At 39.6% G+C, this 17,431-nt stretch overlaps 1 pseudogene; it reads right to left on the bottom strand.

Moving 5' to 3' along the window:
* Positions 1–1,328: 1,328 nt before the first annotated feature.
* On the bottom strand, positions 1,329–2,135 carry LOC112605052 (annotated as a pseudogene).
* Between the last annotated feature and the right edge of the window lie 15,296 nt (positions 2,136–17,431).

Genomic DNA, 17,431 nt, shown 5'->3' with positions numbered 1-17,431 from the left:
AGCTACAATTTTCCCCTTTGCAAATTATAATTCATCACGGACATTTAGGAAAACCCTGTCACGCATGTCTCTCCTAATGTGGTCCACATCTGGCTCCGCCACTGGCAAATACAGAGTATTTAGAAAATCTGTGCAGCATTAGTGCCTAATAACCTTTGCTTTAAACATAGTGAAGGAAACCACAAACTTAGAAATGGCACATATCCCTCCAGAGTAATTTAGTCCAGGTTCCCTATGTGACTTAAGAAATCCCTTGTTGCAGCTGCATCTAGTAGTCTGGACAACGGCATGAGTGTTGAAATCTAGGGAGGTTAAAATTAATCTTAGAAATAAGAGTAAACTTAGTGATGCTCACTTTCAGTTTGCTTTCCTTGGATGTATAAAGTTTTGAGAGTTTAAAATGGCTTTAGACCTAAAAGCATTCTGCCTAAAATACTTACAGCACAACCAGCAGGGGATTCCTTTCTAAAAGAAAGTTGTATTTGTGTAGGATGTGGACATCATGATCAGTTTACATATTTGTGTTTCAAATTTAGGCTTGAATTTTGGCTGCATTGAGTTTTCCTTTGCTGTATTTTGAGGGGCTAAAGAGCTCCTTCAGTTCCTAGAAAAATGAGGTTTCATCATTCCTCAGGGTCAGAAGCTGGCAGAAGATAGGGACACCAAGTACTGAAGGGGCTAAGCTTTTGGGGGCAGGAAAATATTTGAGGGAACATGCACTTTCTCAGTTCAAGAGACATCTCTCTTTTATAAGACTGTACAAAGTTTCTTCTTGACTTGACTCAGTTGTAATCCACGTACAGTCTATTCTGTGAAACAGCTGTTACAAGACTATGCTCCTTTTTTCCCTTGGGAAAACCATGTCCTTGCTAAACTTTTGATGGGGAAGTGGGGAAGGCAAGACCTTACTGCATTGACTGTCATGTGTTCACTTAAATAATACAAGTGACTGTTTTTTTGGGGGGCCATTCCCAAGGGACTCCTGTGAAGCAAGTTGAATTCATTGAAAGAGGTTGCAAGATGAACAACAAATCTTACTCCTTGGTTTGTCCCTGGCTCTCCTCTGGGAAAATGATTACATTTGCAAGTAGGAGAGCCACTGGAGAGAGTCCTGGAGAGAAGATCTAGATTTTGAATTCTTCTGTGCCTTGGTAAACTGTCTAAGTTGGGCCGTTTGTTGTGAACCTGGGTGACTTCTTTGCTCTGTAGGAAAGTGCAAGTCAAATCCAAGTGAGAAAAGAAAGTATAGAGTTTTGTAGTAATTCATTTTTCTTAATGAAGTTCAATCATTCACTTATTTGTTTATTTATTTTTATTTATTTATTTTTTCAATTTGAGAGCAAGTACTGTTTATTAACCGACCAGCTAAGAAAAATAATCATGGTAGACACCTTAGTTCATTCTTTTAATAAGCCTGTTGATCTGGTCCTCCCTGTTGCCAGCATCTCCACCTTCTACAAAATGGGTGGCTTTTTCTTCATTTCACCTTGTGGAGAAGATAATTTGAAGAGCCACAGGAAGTTATTTGCTTCTTTGAAGAGTTTTCCAACAGTATAGTTCTCATTAATCAGATCCTCCGTGCAGACAATGCCATATTTACCAAGAGATCGATCAATCAAAGCATTATCTGTCAAAGCAATTTGCTTCTTATTGATTTTGCCATAACCACGCTGGTAGATGTATTCATTTACTGACTTCAGATTTGGGTACTCCTATGCAATATATGGCTCTACAATCCTCGGCATGTTAACTGAAGCCTTGTTGAGCTTCACAAAGGCTCCATTGAAGATTTGACAAAGGCAAAGAAGCTGCAACAACTTTCGGACCTTTGGGCTCATACCACTGACACCTCTGATCCTGATGACAAATGCCAATTTGGGTTCTTCAGGTACCTAGAAGTTGCCAGCTTTTCTTGCCATCCTTGCCATTCGTATTTCAGTTCTATACATCTGCCTATATTCCTTGCGATAGTGCTTTGCTTTTTCATAGATAAGCTTCCTCCTTGCCTTTTGAAGCATCTTTTGGGCAAACATCTTTCAAAGGCGCTTGATCTTCAGCTCTGCAAAATTCCTTCCCTTTTTCTTAAGGGTTTCTAGCATAGCAGGAACCTTCTTCTTCTCTTCTCCACCCTCCATGGTTCCAGCTGGAAAAAGAGTTCATTCACTTACCTAACAAGTATTTATTGAGATTCTTCTATGTGCTAGCTGCTGTGCTTGGTGGTAGGAATACTGAGAGCTATAGTGACAAACACAATAAATCATAGCCCATAAACCATTGGTGTGACATCTGGCAGAGTAACAGCTGTCCAAGTATGTACCAAATGACACCCATTCCATGAAATTCTCTTGTCCCCACTGGAAAGAGAAAGTCAAAGGAAGAAAGAATAAAGGAAGAAGGAAAGAAAGGAAAAGCAGGGAGAGTTACTTTTTCTCAAATTTGGGAAACACTATACTCTTTGTTTTCATTGTATCATAGAATAATAAATGCTTTGGTATGTTCTTCTATAAATAATTGTGCTAGTTTTGTTTAATTTAATAGAATTCTACCTACTAATATTTTGAGGACTAGTTTTCTGTGAAACATTCTTTGAGGAAACTCAGTAGAAATTAGTGTCAAAAACTACCAGGATGGCAAAGCTGCCTTGCCATAGTTGTTGGTGGTCATGTGTTGCTGCCACTGAGTGAAATCCACCATGGAGCCACTAAGCCTGTCCTCTGTGACTGCCAAACACACTTCGTGCAGTGCAGGGGGCTCCCTGCTGTGCACCTTCCCTGTGAGAAATGGCTCGTCCTGGCTACTCACTCACCTATTCCAGTTCATTTACTTTCATAATCCTGGCTTCAAATTTACTTCACCTGGTAGCATTTTCTGAAGCGACATCATTAGAATAAAGGAACATTTTATTATTTAATTTTCTTGTGACAATAGCAAAGCATGCTTATCATAGAAACACTATAAAATGATAGAAACTGGTAAAAGGAAATAAAAGCCCATCCAGAAATAACTACTGTTGATGTCTTGGTGAGCATCCTCTCAATGTTCTCTCTCTCTCTCTTTCTTTCTCTCTCTCTCACATACACACATCAAAAATGAAATCATTTGAATTTTTTCACTTCACACTATATTGTGACAGGGGCTGTCTTAGTTTTCACTATACTTGCAGTGCCTCAGGCAGACAGTGACACTCTGTAACTGCCCAGTGGAGATGTGGAGATTTGGTGAGAGGACAACCAGTTCTAAGGCCTCTGCTAGCTCTGAAACTATTTGATCTTTATCATTCTTTTTTAAAAATCATTCTTTTACTCTGTGAATCTTACATGTGGCAATTTACCCTGTGTTGATTTTTAAAGGATTATTAGATTTTATTTTTTAGAACAGTTCTAGATTTACAGAAAAATTGAGCTCATAGTATAGAACCTCCTCTCCCCAGATGTTCTACTGTTTCCCTGTTATTAACACCATGTATTAGTATGGAACATTTGCTGTAGTTAATGAAAAAATACTGATACAATATTAGTAACTAAAGTTCATAGTTTACATTGAAGTTTATCTTTGTGTTGTACACTGTATTAGTTTTGACAAATGTATGATATCATATATTCATCATTACAGTATCATAGAGAAAAGATTTATATCCCTAAAAATACCGTGGGCTTCACCGATTCATCTCTCCTCCCTTCCCGTCTCCCAACCTCTGGCAACCACTGATTTTTTTTTTTTTTTACTATCTCCATAGTTTTGCCTTTCCAGAATGCCATCTAGATGGAATCATATAACATGTAACCTTTTAAGATTGGCTTCTTTCACTTAGCAATATACATTTAAAGTTTCTTCATATCTTTTTATAGCTTCATAGCTCATTTCTTTTTATGAAAAGAAAATCATCCCATGTATCTCTATACCACTACTTTTTTTTTTTTTTTTTTTTTTAGATGGAGTTTCGTTCTTGTTGTCTGGGTTGGAGTGCAATGGCATGATCTCAGGTCACTGCAACTGCCGCCTCCTGGGTTCAAGCGATTCTCCTGCCTCAGCCTCCCGAGTAGCTGGAATTACAGGCATGCGCCACCACACCCGGATAATTTTTGTATTTTTAGTAGAGATGGGGTTTCTCCATGTTGCCCAGGCTAGTCTCAAACTCCCAACCTCAAGTGATCCTCCTGCTTCGGCCTCCCAAAGTGCTGGGGTGCGTGAGCCACTGCGCCTGACCACCACTACTTTTTAATTCGTTCACCTATTGAAGGACACCCAGTTTTTGGTGATTGTGATTTTACTTATTGCAAAAACTGCTATAAGTATTTGTCTGTAAGTTTTTGTGTGGACATACATTTTAAAACCAACCGGACAAAAAACCTAGGAGCATGATTGCTCGAACGTATGATAAAGTTGTGTTTAGCTTTGGAAGAAACTGCCAAACGGTCTTCCAAAGTGGTTGTACAATTTTGCGTTCCCAGTAGCAAGAAACAGGAATTCCTGTTTTTCTGTGTTCTTACCAGCATTTGGTACTGTCAGTACTTTTTGTATTTTAGCCTTTCTAATAGGTGTGTAGTATCTCACTGTTGTTTTAATTTGCAACTCCCTAATGACACATGATACTGAGCATCTTTTCATGTGCTTATTTACCATCTGTATGATTTTTTTTTTAAAGTTAGGTATTGATTCAGGTCTTCACTCATCCCTCCCTCCCTCCCTCCCTCCCTTCCTCCCTCCCTTCCTTCCTTCATTCTCCCTCCCTCCCTCCCTCTCCTCCCTCCATCTCCTTCCTTTCTTCCTCCTCTCTCCCTCCTCTCTCCCTCCCTCCCTCTCCTCCCTCCCTCTTTCTCTCTCCTTCCTTCCTTCCTCCCTCTTCCTTCTTTCCTTGCTCCCTCCCTCTTTCCTTCCCTCCCTCCCTCCTTCCCTCCCTCCCTCCTTCCTTCCCTCTCTCCCTCCCTCCTTTTCTTCCTTCTTTCATTCCTCCCTCCCTCCTTCCCTCTTCCCTCCCTCCCTCCCTCCCCACCTCCTTCCTTCCTCCCTCCCTCCTTTCCTCCTTCTTTCCTCCCTCCTTCCCTTTCTTTCCTCCCTCCCTGCCTCTCCTTCCTCCCTCCCTCTCCTCCCTCGCTCCTTCTTTCCTTCTCCCTCCCTCCCTCCTTCTTCTCCCTCCTTCTCCTCCTTCCTTCTCCTTCCTTCCTTCCTCCTCTCTCCCTCCCTCCCTCTCTCTCCTTCCTTTCTTCTTTCTTTCCCTCCTTCCTCTCTCCCTCCCTCCTTCCTTCTTTCCTTCCTTCCTCCCTCCCTCTCTCCCTTGCTCCTTCTCCTCCTTCCTTCTCCTCCTTCCTTCTCCTCCCTCCCTCTCCTTCCCTCCCTCCCTTCTACCTTCCTTCCTTCCTCCCTCCCTCCTCCCTTTCTTCCCTCCCTCCCTCCCTCCCTACTTCCTTCCTTCTTTCCTTCCTTCCTCCTTCCTTCCTTCCTTCCTTCCTTCCTTCCTTCCTTCCTTCCTTCCATCTTTCCTTCCTTCCTTCTTCTTTCTTCTTTCTTTTACTTATGGATGTCCAAATTTTCCAACATCATTTGTTGAAAAGACTATTCTTTCTTGATTGAATTGCCTTTGTTCCTTTGTCAAGGATTAGTTAACTATATTTGTGTAGGTCTATATCTGGACTCTCTATTCTGTTCTGATCTATTTGTCTCTACTTTCTCCAATATCAAGACATTTTGATTACTGGAGCTTGAAGTTGGGTAGTGTCAGTCCTTTTACCTTATTCTTCTTCTGTATTCTGTGGCTAATTCATAAAATAATAAATGGGTCTTTTGCCTTTCCATATAAACTTTTGCTTTTCCATATAAACTTTAGGAGCAGTTTGTTGATAGTAACACAATATGTTGCTGGGATTTTGATTGGGAGTACATTGAATCTATAAATTAAGTTGAAAATAATCAATGTTTTAACAATATTGACTCTTCCTGTTTATGAACATATAATATCTCTAATATTTAAATACCAAACTTACAGATAACTATTTTGTAAATGTGTATATGTGTAAATTTGGATATTTATAGATGATTAAATATCATTTATTTCGATCTTTAAAACTTTATTTCATCAGAGTATTATAGTTTACCTCACAGATCCTGTATATATATTGTTAGATTTATACCTAGGTATTTCCTTGTGTGTGTGTGCTAATGGAAATTGTATTGTGCTTTTAATTTCTTATTCCAATTGTTCATTGACAGTATATAGGAAAGATTTGTCTTTTATATATTAACCTAATTTCCTGAAACTTTGTTATAATCACTTATTAGTTCCAGGAGGGTTTGTTGTTGTTGTTGTTGTTGTTGCTGTTGTTGAGTCTTTGGAATTTTCTATGTAGACAATCATGTCATCTGCAAACAAAAGACAGCTTTCTTTCTTCCTTGATAATCTGTATAACGTTTGCCTCCTTATTTATTATTTCATAAATTATGACTTCCAGTGTGATTTTGAATATGAGCGGTGAGAGGAGACATCCTTGCTTTACTTATGATCTCAGGGGGAAGTATCTAGTTTTTCATTATTACATAAAATGTTAGCTGTAGGGTTTTTTTTGTAGCTGTTCTTTATCAAGTTGAGGATGTTTCTCTCTATTTCTACTTTGCTGACAGCTTTATCATGAATGGGTATTGAATTTTTTCGGATGCTTTTTCTGCATCTGTTGATCTGAGCATAAGATTTTTCTTCTTTAGGTTGTTAATGTTATAGTTACATTAATTGGTTTTAAAATGGTAAGCCAAGCTTGCATACCTGGATTAAATTTCATTCAGGCATATTGTATCATTCTTTTTACATATGGTTTTATTTGATTTTCTATCATATCTATATTCATGAGAGATATTGATTGGTCTAAGTTTTTCTTTATTACAATGTCTTTATCTGGTTTTGGTGTTAGGGTAATGTTGGCCTCATAGAATAAGTTAAGAAGGTTTCTTCTGCTTTTATTTTTTAAAGAACTTGTAGGGAATTGTTATTTCTTTAAAAATTGTTCAATTTATTGGTGACATTTAGGCATGGTGCATTCTTTTTTTGGAAGGTTATTAACTGTTGATTAAATTTCTTTAATAAATACAGCCTATCCAGATATTCTATTCTTTATGGTGAGTTTTTGGTATTAATAGTTTGTGTCTTTCAAAGAATTGGTCCATTTCCACCAAGTTGTCAGATTCGTGAGCACAGAGTTGTTCATACATATTTAAAAGTATCATTTTAATATCCATGGGATCAGTAGCATTGATCCCTCTTTCATTTCTGATGTTAGTAATCTGTGTCTTCTCTTTTTTGCTCTTGGTTAGCCACGCTAGAAGTTTATCAGTTCTACTGACATTTTCAAAGAACCAGATTTTGGTTTTGTTGTTTTCTCTGTTAATTTGTTTTCAATTTCATGATTTGTGTTCTAATTTTTATTGTTTTGTTCGTTATGCTTGTTTTAGGTTTATATTGCTCTTCTTTTTTAAGTTTCCTGATGTGGGAGCTTAGACGATTGGTTTTAGATCTTTCTTCTTTTCTAATATATGGATATAGTGCTATACATTTTTCTATTTTCTTAGCATGTCAATCACACATCTTAAAAACTGTTTTCTAGTAGTTACCCTAGAGTTTGCTATATACATTTACAACTGATCAAGTCTGCTTTCCAGTAACAGTATACCGCTTCCTAGATAGTACAGTCATGTTATAACAGAGTATTCAAAATTCTTCCCTTCCTTCCCTTATAACATTGCTGCTGTTTGCTTTACTTATCCATATTTTATAATCACTCAGTATATTGTTACTATTAGTACTCTGGACAAAATTGTCATCTATTAGATCAGTTAAGAGTAAGAAAAATGAAGAATGTTACTTTCTTCTTCATTTGTTCCTTCTCTCGTTCTCTTCCTTTTTAAAATGTTGATCTGAGTTTCCGATCTATATAATTTTCCTTCACTTGGAAGGCAAGGCAAGTCTTGCACAGGCAAGTCTACTCACAACAAATTCCCTCAGTTTTTTGTTTTTCTGAGAAAGTCTTATTTCTCCTTCACTTTTGAAGGATATTTCACTGGATACAGGATTGTAGGCTGGTGAGTTTTTTTTTTTTTTTTTTTTTTTCAATACTTGCAATATTTCACGCCACTCTCTTCTTTCTTGGATGGTTTCTGAAGATAAGTATGATGTAATTTTTATCTTTCTTCTTCTATAGGTAAGTTGTTTTTTCCTTCAAAATTTTCTCTGTATCTTTGGTTTTCTGCAGTGCAATATGCCTAGGTATACATTTTTAGCTATTTAACGTGTTTAGTGTTCTCTGAGCTTCCTGGATCTGTGGTTTGGTGTTTGTCATTAATTTGGGGAATTTCTCAGCTGTTACTATGTCAAATATATCTTCTGTTCCCCTTTCTTTTTCTTCTTTCACCAGTTTCATATCACATATGTTATACCCTTTATAATTGTCCTACAGTTTTTGGGTATTCTGTTTCATATTTTTTCATCCTTCTTTCTCTTTGTATTTTTGTTTTGGGAAGTTTCTATAGGCATTTCTTCAGTCTCACTGATTTTTTTCCTCAACTATGTTCAGTCTAATGATGAGCCCATCAAATGCATTCTGCATTTCTATGACAATGTTTATGATTTCTCAGATTTCCTTTTGGTTCTTTTTAGATGTCCCATTCCTTGTTTGCATTATTCATCTGTTCTTATATGTTGGCTAAATTTCCTTTATATCTTTAACTTATTAATCATAGTTATTTTCAATTCCCTATCTGATAATCTCAAAATCTATGTTATAACCAAGTCTTATTCTTGTGCTTGTTTTGTCTCTTTAGCCTGTGTTTTTTTAAAATTTCCTTTTAGTATATCTTTTAGTTCTTTGTTGAAAGCTAGACATGATGTACTGGGTAAAGAAACTGAGATAATTGACTTTCAGAGTGAAGTTTTCTAGCAACAGGCTAGGAGCTGGGCTGTGTTTAATGCCTTTTGTAGCTGTGGGTGCCAGAGGCTTCACTTTCCTTTATCTTCTTTCCTGTTGTCTTTACATCTCCCCAAGAACTCCTTTTTAAATGGAATCTGGGCTGTGCAGCTCTCTCTGTTGCATTGCACTGTTGTTATACTACAGCCCTGCTGACATGAGGATAGAGAGTGGGAATAGGGAAGCGTTGTATAATTTTAAGATTAATCCCCCCTTTTAAGAAAGTGGGCCTCAATCTCTGGACCGTGACCTTCAGAAGCATTCCTAGCCCTTTCCCTTTCCTTATGTGAGACAAGAAGGCCAGAGGGGGTTTTAAAGCTGGCTAATTTCTCTTCCCCTAGATCAGATAGGGCTCTGGTAAAGTGATTTCTCTTAGAGCACAGGCTTTTGTTATGAAGAATGCCCCGGGCATGGCTCCCCTCTGTTACTTTGCCCCTGTTGTATTCCCCTGTTGTTTACTCTCCACTACTAGAGATTTTTCCTTCATTCTGCACTGTGAGGATCTGCTGGAGATCCTTGAGGTAAAAACCAGGAAAACTTGAATACCCCTACCACCACCCCAAGGCTGGGCTCCCAGGGTTTTTAAACCTCAAGTAGTCCACACTCTGCCTCCATCAATTCTTCAAAATTACCAAAAAATGTTCCCAGTTACTGGCTCTAGTGGTTTCTGCTTCAGGAAAGCTGATCTCAGCTGTGATTTTCTGTATTCACCAGTCCCTCCAGGTTTTGGGATGGGTGATTTGCCCAGCAATTTCACTTCTCTGATGGTTCCAAAAAAAGTTGTTGATTTTTAATTTGTTCAGCTTTTTTTTTTTTTTCTCATTGTAAAGACAGGAGTGATGACTTCCAAGCTCTTTACATGTGAGCTTAAACTGGAAGTCCTCTACTGATTTTTACTTGATCCATTTGACTGTCATTTATTGAGCACCCTCTGTTGCTAAGACATTACACTAGACCCAGCGGGGGCCACAGGCATAAGCAAATTCAAGCCTTTGTCCTCAGGGGCCATCTGAGGTCATTTTCACAGTGCGTACTTTGCCTCTCAAACTGCGTCAAAGTTCTCCTCTCCTGGTGTGTATCCATATTCTGGCTTCCTCGGGCAAACACTTCTCGAACAAGTCCCTAGATCCACCTTGTCAAAAGTTCAAGAGTTCTGTTAAGATTTGCAATTTTATGTTTGTATTTTAATTATAATACAGTAGTCCCCCATTAACTGTGCTTTTTCTTTCCGTGGCTTAAGTTACCCATGGTCTGAAAATATTAAATGGAAAATTCCAGAAATAAACAATAAGTTTGAAATTGCATGCAGTTCTGAGTAGTGTGATGAAATCTTGAGCCATCCTGCTCTGTCCTGCCCAGGATGTGAATTGTCCCTTTGTCCAGCATTTTCACAGTGTATTCACCACTCAACCAGTAGCCACATCTCGACTTTCGTGGTATCACAATGCTTGTGTCCAAGTAACCCTTATTTCACTTAATGGCCCCAAAGTACAAGTGTAGTAATGCTGGCAATTCAGATATGCTAAAGAGATGTTGTAAAGTGGTAAAGTGTTTCCTTTAAGTGAAAAGGTAAACGTTCTTGAGTTAATAAGGAAAGAAAAACAATTATATGCTGAGGTTGGTAGGATCTATAGTGAGAACCAACCTTCTATCTGTGAAATTGTGGAGAGGGAAGAAAAAATTTCTGCTGGTTTTGTTGTCATACCTCAAACTTTAACATAGGTATGGTACATACAGAAAAAAACAGTATGTATGGTATATATAGGACTCCGTACTATCCAAGGTTTCAGGCATCCACTGGGGGTCTTGGAACATACTCCTTGTGGATAAGGGTAGACTACTGTATAAAATATAAGACAATTTAAGGGTGTTCTAGACACAGCTCAGCCAGCTATGGCCCTTGGACTAAGTTTGGCCCACCACCTGTTTATTTGTAAAACAAGTTTGACTGGACCACAGCCATGCCTACGTGTTTACACAATGTCTATGGTGCAGAGTTGAGTAATTGTGACAGAAAATGTATAGCCCATGAAGCCTAAAATAATTACCATCTGGCACTTTACAGAAAAAGTTACCTACCTTTGCTGTAGAAGATCCTCAGATATTATGATCTCATGATTTCAGAGTTGGTGCTTGTGTTTACAATCATGAGGTCAAATAACAATTTCAAATTTAGGTTTCTTGGGTTTTGAAAATGGAAAAGTGGAGATTAATTTTGTTATCATATGGGCAATTTGAGAACAAGTTATGGAATATGCAAAAGGATCTTCCTTGAAGCAGACAGAACCATGTTTATGTTGGGGGCTGATAGGGTTTGGATCTGTGTCCCCAGCCAAATCTCATGATGAATTTTAATTCCCAGTGTTGGAGATGGGGCCTGGTGGGAGGCGATTGGATCATGAGGGTGCACCCATCATGAATGGTTTAGCACTGTCTCCTTGGTGCTGTTCTCTGGATAGTGAGTGAGTGTGTTATCAGCAGATCTGGTTGTTTAAAAATGTGTAGCACCTCCCCCCAGACTTTCTTGCTCCTTCTCCAGCTGCATGGACTGCTGCTCCTCCTTTGTCTTCCCTCATAACTGAGGCCTTCCCAGAAGCAGAAGCCACTATGCTTGCTGTATACCCTGCAGAACCTCAATCCAATTAAACCTCATTTCTCTATGAATTATTCAATCTTAGGGTTTTGTTTTGTTTTTTTGAGACAGAGTTTCACTCTTGTTGCCCAGGCTGGAGTGCAATGGTGCAATCACGGCTCACCACAACCCCCGCCTCCCGGGTTCAAGCAATTCTCCTGCCTCAGCCTCCTGAGTAGGTGGGATTGCAGGTATACACCACCAGGCCCAGCTACTTTTGTATTTTTAGCAGAGACGGGGTTTCACCATGTTGGTCAGTCTGGTTGCAAACTCCCAACCTCAGGTGATCCACCCACCTTGGTCTCCCAAAGTGCTGGGATTACGGCATGAGCCACCGTGCCCGGCCAATCTTAGGTATTTTTTTTAAAGCAATGCGAGAATAGACTAATCCAGGGGCCCATACAATGTGGATAGCCTGCCTGGGTATGTACTGACTTGCTCCCATTCAATAAACAACTGCAGTGATTATGGCAATAAAAAGTTTTTCTATCTGCAATTTATCTTCCAGAAATAATGAAGGTAGATATACATTTCATGCTGCTTCCGGTAATATCACAATGCTAATCTTAAATTCAACTGAAGCTAATTATCTTTACAGAACTAACAGGTGATATCTCATTAAAATTGGCATTGGAGAATTACTTGCTGGCAGGGTTTAATTAAGCGTGAGGTCTAAATATCCTGAACCAGCAAACAAAGCTGTGCCTCAGTCATACCATTTTATACAGTATCTTTATTTTTTGCTCTGGGCAGGAATTCCAGGTTGTCCTTCTTAGGAGGCTTTCCACTGTGTAGACACCCGAGTCCCTGAGTGTTCTTTACCATCTTTCTTGCTCCTGTCTTGGGACCATGAGGGACACCTGGATGGTCTCTACTATTCCCTCTACCACAGCCAAGGGCCTGCCCCTGAGCCAGTCTTTGCTCTAGACTCCTTTCATACCTGTTGAGATTCTAATTGGTGTCCTTTCTTGACTGAGAACATCTGTTAATGCTCAGTATATTATCTATACTAATATAACATTGGTTTCCTTAAGGGAAAAACTCCAGGGCTTGGTCCATTTCCTCCTTAGAAGCATCTTGAGCCCCATTAACATTTCCTGTCTTTTTCCTCCCGAGTTCTGTACCAAGCGGTGGGTGTTGGGAATAGCAGCTTTTCATAAGCCACCAAAATGTCCTGTTACATTCTTCATCTAGGACAACCGACATCCTTAGGAGTCCAATGAGTATAATGGGTGGACCCTCGGTAAGACCCTGAGTATTGGCTGAAGTCAGAGGTAGTGCAAACATTTTGCTTACTCTTTTTATGTGCACAGAAACCAGGAAAGGCCAGCCATGTACTTCTGGTCCTTCTGTGGGATACAAGGATACCTAATGCACAATTCAGCTAGATGAAATTGGAAGCCATTTTTTTTTTTAGGAACATAAAGTGCTCTAAGGCAATGTTCACTTCCGTTTTTTGTAATAGCTTTATTAAGATATAATTCACATGCCATACCATTCACCCACTTAAAGAGTACAATTCAATGGTTTTGATATACCCATGGAATGGTGCAACCATCATTCACCCAGTTAAAGAATACAATTCAATGGTTTTAATATATCCATGGAGTGGTGCAACCATCACCACAATGAACTTCAGAATAGTTCATCAACTCAAAAAGAAGCTCTGTACACATTAGCTATCTCCCTCCAATCTCCCCATCCCCCTCAACCCTAAGCTAATCTACTTTCATCTGTATGTGTTTGTTTATTCTGGACATTTTATGTAAATGGAATCATATAATATGTGCTTTTCTGTGACTGGCTTCTTTCACTTGTTTTCAAGGTTCATCTATGTTGTAATATGTATCAGTACTTCATTCTTTATTATGACCAAATAAAATTCCATTGTGCATGTATACCACATTCTGTTTATTCATCAGCTGTTGGACATTTGGGTTGCTTTTAGCTATTATGAATGATGCCATTGTGAACATTCACATACAAGTTTTTATGTAGACCTGTTTTTATTCCTTTTTTTTTTTTTTTTCCTGAGATGGAGTCTCACTCTGTTGCCCAAGCTGGAGTGCAGTGGTGCAATCTTGGCTCACCACAACCTCCACCTCCTGGGTTCAAGCGATTCTCTTGTGTTAGTCTCCCGAGTAGCTGGGACTACAGGCACACAGCACCATGTCTGGTTAATTTTTGTATTTTTAGTAGAGGTGGGGTTTTGCCATGTTGGCCAGGCTGGTCTCAAACTCCTGGCCTCAAGTGATCTGCCTGCCTTGGCCTCCTGAAATGCTTGGATTACAGGCACCAGCCACCATGCCTGATCCTGTTTTCATTTCTCTCGGGTATATAACCAGGAGGGGATTTGCTGGGCCACATTGAAAGTCTATGATTAAATTTTTAATGAGCTGTTAGACTGTTTCCCAAAGTGATGGTGCCATTTCATAGTTCCACCAGCAGTGTATGAAGGTTTCAATATTTTCACATCCTCACCAACACTTGTTGTTATTTCACTTTTTTTAAACTACAGCCCTGTTATTGGGTGTGAAGTGGCTATATCATTATGGTTTTGACGTGTTTACCTAATGACTAATGATGTTGGACATCTTTTCATGTTCTTATTGGCCACTTGTGTATCTTGTATGGAGAAACATTTATTCAATTTTTTTGACTATTTTCAAATTGGGTTATTTGTCTTTTTATTACTGACTTGTAAGAGTTCTTTATATATTCTAGGTACAAGTCCTTTATCAGATATATGATTTGTCAATATTTTCTCCTATTCCTTGGGTTGTCTATTCACTTTCTTGATGGTGTTCTTTGTTCTTAATGGTGTTCTTTGAAGCAAGAAAGTGTTTAATTTTGTTGAGGTCTAACATTTATTTATTTTTTCTTTGGTTGCTTGTACTTTTGATGTCATGTCTAAGAATCCATTGCTAAATCCAAGGTCATGAAGATTTACCCCTATGTTTTTTTCTAATAGTTTTATAATTTGGGCTCTTACATTTAGATCTTTGATCCATTTTGAGTTCATTTTTGTATATGATATGAGGTATTCCCTTCTGTCAAAGCATCTGGCAGTATTTGCAATCTTAGCTTCTCTGACATTTTGGATTTGGGAGAGAGGGTATGAGGAGCAGAGCCTCTAGCTAACTCATGAGTGACACATAGCATAAGCAAGAAATAAACCCTGATTTTTTCAGCTGCTATGATTTGAGGGTTGTCTGTTACTATAGTATAATTGGATCTATACTGATTGATGTAAGTCTCTTATCAGATTCTGTTATATTTGGTTTTATTCTCTCCCACCTTGACCATTGTCCATCTTGTATGCTGTTTGCAAATTTATCTTTCTGAAATATATCCCCAGTCAGGACACTCTATCACTTACTTAAGCTATTTGGTGGCTTGCAAACTTCTTAGTGTGACATTTAAGGCCCTTAAGATCCTGCCCCAATTGCATTTCCAGAATTATTTCCTTCCTTCATATAATTTTGTTTTTAGTCAAAAAGAAATCACTCACAGTTCTCACTCATATGTTCTGCTTTCCCTTCTCCACTTTTGTTAATGCTTTTCCCTCCATCTGGAATGCTTTTTGTTTCTTGCTGGCCTGCGGAGGTTCTACTCTTCACCTCCTCGATGCAGACTGATTTGCTGTAGCTGGGTCCCTTCCTTTGTTGAGTGCTCAATGTGCATGAGATGCACAGATAACAATAGTTACTCACAAATACAGCCTTTTCCCCAGCACTTGTCTAGAGGACTCAGACCGTAACCTCATCTCATTTTTTTCTCTTCTTTACTTTGCAAAGAGGAGGTGCTCAATACAGATTTGTTGAACAAACTAAGGAACAAATGAATTCCTGATTTTGCTTCCTGTGTCCTCAAAATAACAGCAGCAGCAGCAGGATCCTTTTCAGTTCATTAACAATCATGTTGCACAAAACAGATGCTGGTGAATAGCAGATGTGCTGCCAAATACATGTGCTGCTTCTGGAGTTCTTCATTTTGACAGAAAAAATGAGTCCTTGTGTACAGCCACAGCCTTTTCCTGGAAGCAACCACCTTTATGACAGTCTCCCCATGAGGAGGAGAGGTGCCTCCAAGCCCCAGGGGTTTACAATCCCATGTGATTCCTCGTGAATAGTCCTGCCTGCTGGCAGGGCTGGGGCAGCACAGAGAAGGTCTGGGGACACTGACCCAGAGCAGATGTGTAACAGCTCAAACTGCAAAGCCTCTCAGGAAACTGTCAGTCAGAGGCACAAACACAGCCATTGTCTGCTATCCCCTGCCAAACCTCCACCTTTCCTCTGTCGTCCTCATCTTTGATTCCCCAGGGGACCTGTCTCTGACTACCAGACCTCAGCAGCCCTATCCATGCTAACTGTACTCAAACTCTCCTCCCTGGGAAAGGCCCCCAGGGAGGATTTGCCCCTGACTCCTCCTAAACATCCCAAACCAGCTAGACAAATGGAACACATTTTAGTAAAGTATTGAGTGTTTTTATAATAAAGGATAAGGGGAAACAATGTATTATTTCAGGCAGCCACAACAGCAAGCGAAGTAGCTGAGGTGCCTTCTCCCTGTGAGGGCACAGGGAGAAAGTAACAGTCTGTGACCTGGAGGAGCACCCTCACCAGGGCATGACCTTGCTGGCACCCTGATCTCAGACATCCAGCCTCCAGACTATGAGAAATAAGTTTTTGTAGCTTATAAGTCAAATAAAAAAAGAAAGAGAGACAGAAAGAAAGGAAGGAAGAAAGAAAGAAAAAAGAAAGCAAGAAGGAAGGGAGGGAGGGAAGGATGGAAGGAAGAAGAAGGAAGGAGGGAGGAAGGAAGGAAGGAAAGAAAGAAGGAAGGAAAGACAAAGAAAAGAAAGAAAGAAAAGAAAGAAAGAAAGAAAGAAAGAAAAAGCAAGCAAGCAAGCAAGCTAAGTGAGCCCGTAGCTTAAACGGGACTGAATCTTAAGGAGGACAGGGCAAAACTCTCTCTGTGGATGTGGTGCAAAAACATTGACTCTGGGTGCTAGCCTCAGCCCTGCGCCTGTGAGACCTTAGGCACACTGTGGTTAGTTAATTCAGTTAATTAACCACCTGAGCCACTGATTCCTTGTCCTAAAAACAGGGAAATGCCTACCTCACCCAGTCTTCTATTAGGGAAATCAGTGAACTAACATAGGGAAATTACTGGCACACGGTGAATACTCAGAAAATATTAGATTCTTTTCCTTTGAAGGAGTCATTGAGAATGGCAAAGAAGCTGTTACTCAGATTCAGGGGCAGGCACAATGAGGACAAATATTAATGGAGTTCCCACCAACTGCAGGAGCCCAGTGTCTGCTGACCGGTGCAGGCAAGCACACAGGCAATTGGAGACAGGGTGATATGGACTATCTGGAGCTTGTGAGCTCCTATGTGGGGCACCTCCTCTTGGGGATACAGGGAAGGGAGGGTTCCTGGAGGGGTCCCTATAAGCCAGGTTAGAGGATTAGTAGGAATTACCTGGGAAAAGTGTATGAAACAGCACTCTGTACAAAGGGAACAGTTAATATGAAGACTTAGAAGCCAGAAATCCTTGTGAATAGTGGACTGCTGGTAATAAAAATAATAATAACACCAGCTGTGGACCTACTATGTACTAAGCACTCTGCTAAATGTTTTATATACATTGTTGCACTAATTTTCACAACTCTTAGAGCAATGTATCATTAATCACACTATTTCACAGACGAGGAAACTAAGATCCAGAGGCATAAAGGAATCTTTGTAAGATCATGGAACTTGCAGAAGATGGGGAAGGGCTTTGATCGAGACTCCTTGATCGAAGAGTCAGTGCCAGCTCTTGCTCCTGACCACTGTACAGAGCTGTC

Source organism: Theropithecus gelada, chromosome 13, assembly GCF_003255815.1.
Source record: "Theropithecus gelada isolate Dixy chromosome 13, Tgel_1.0, whole genome shotgun sequence".
NCBI classification, from domain to species: Eukaryota; Metazoa; Chordata; class Mammalia; order Primates; family Cercopithecidae; genus Theropithecus; species Theropithecus gelada.
The sequence above is the reverse complement of the archived record's forward strand: the minus strand, read 5'-3'. Positions and strand labels throughout refer to the sequence as shown.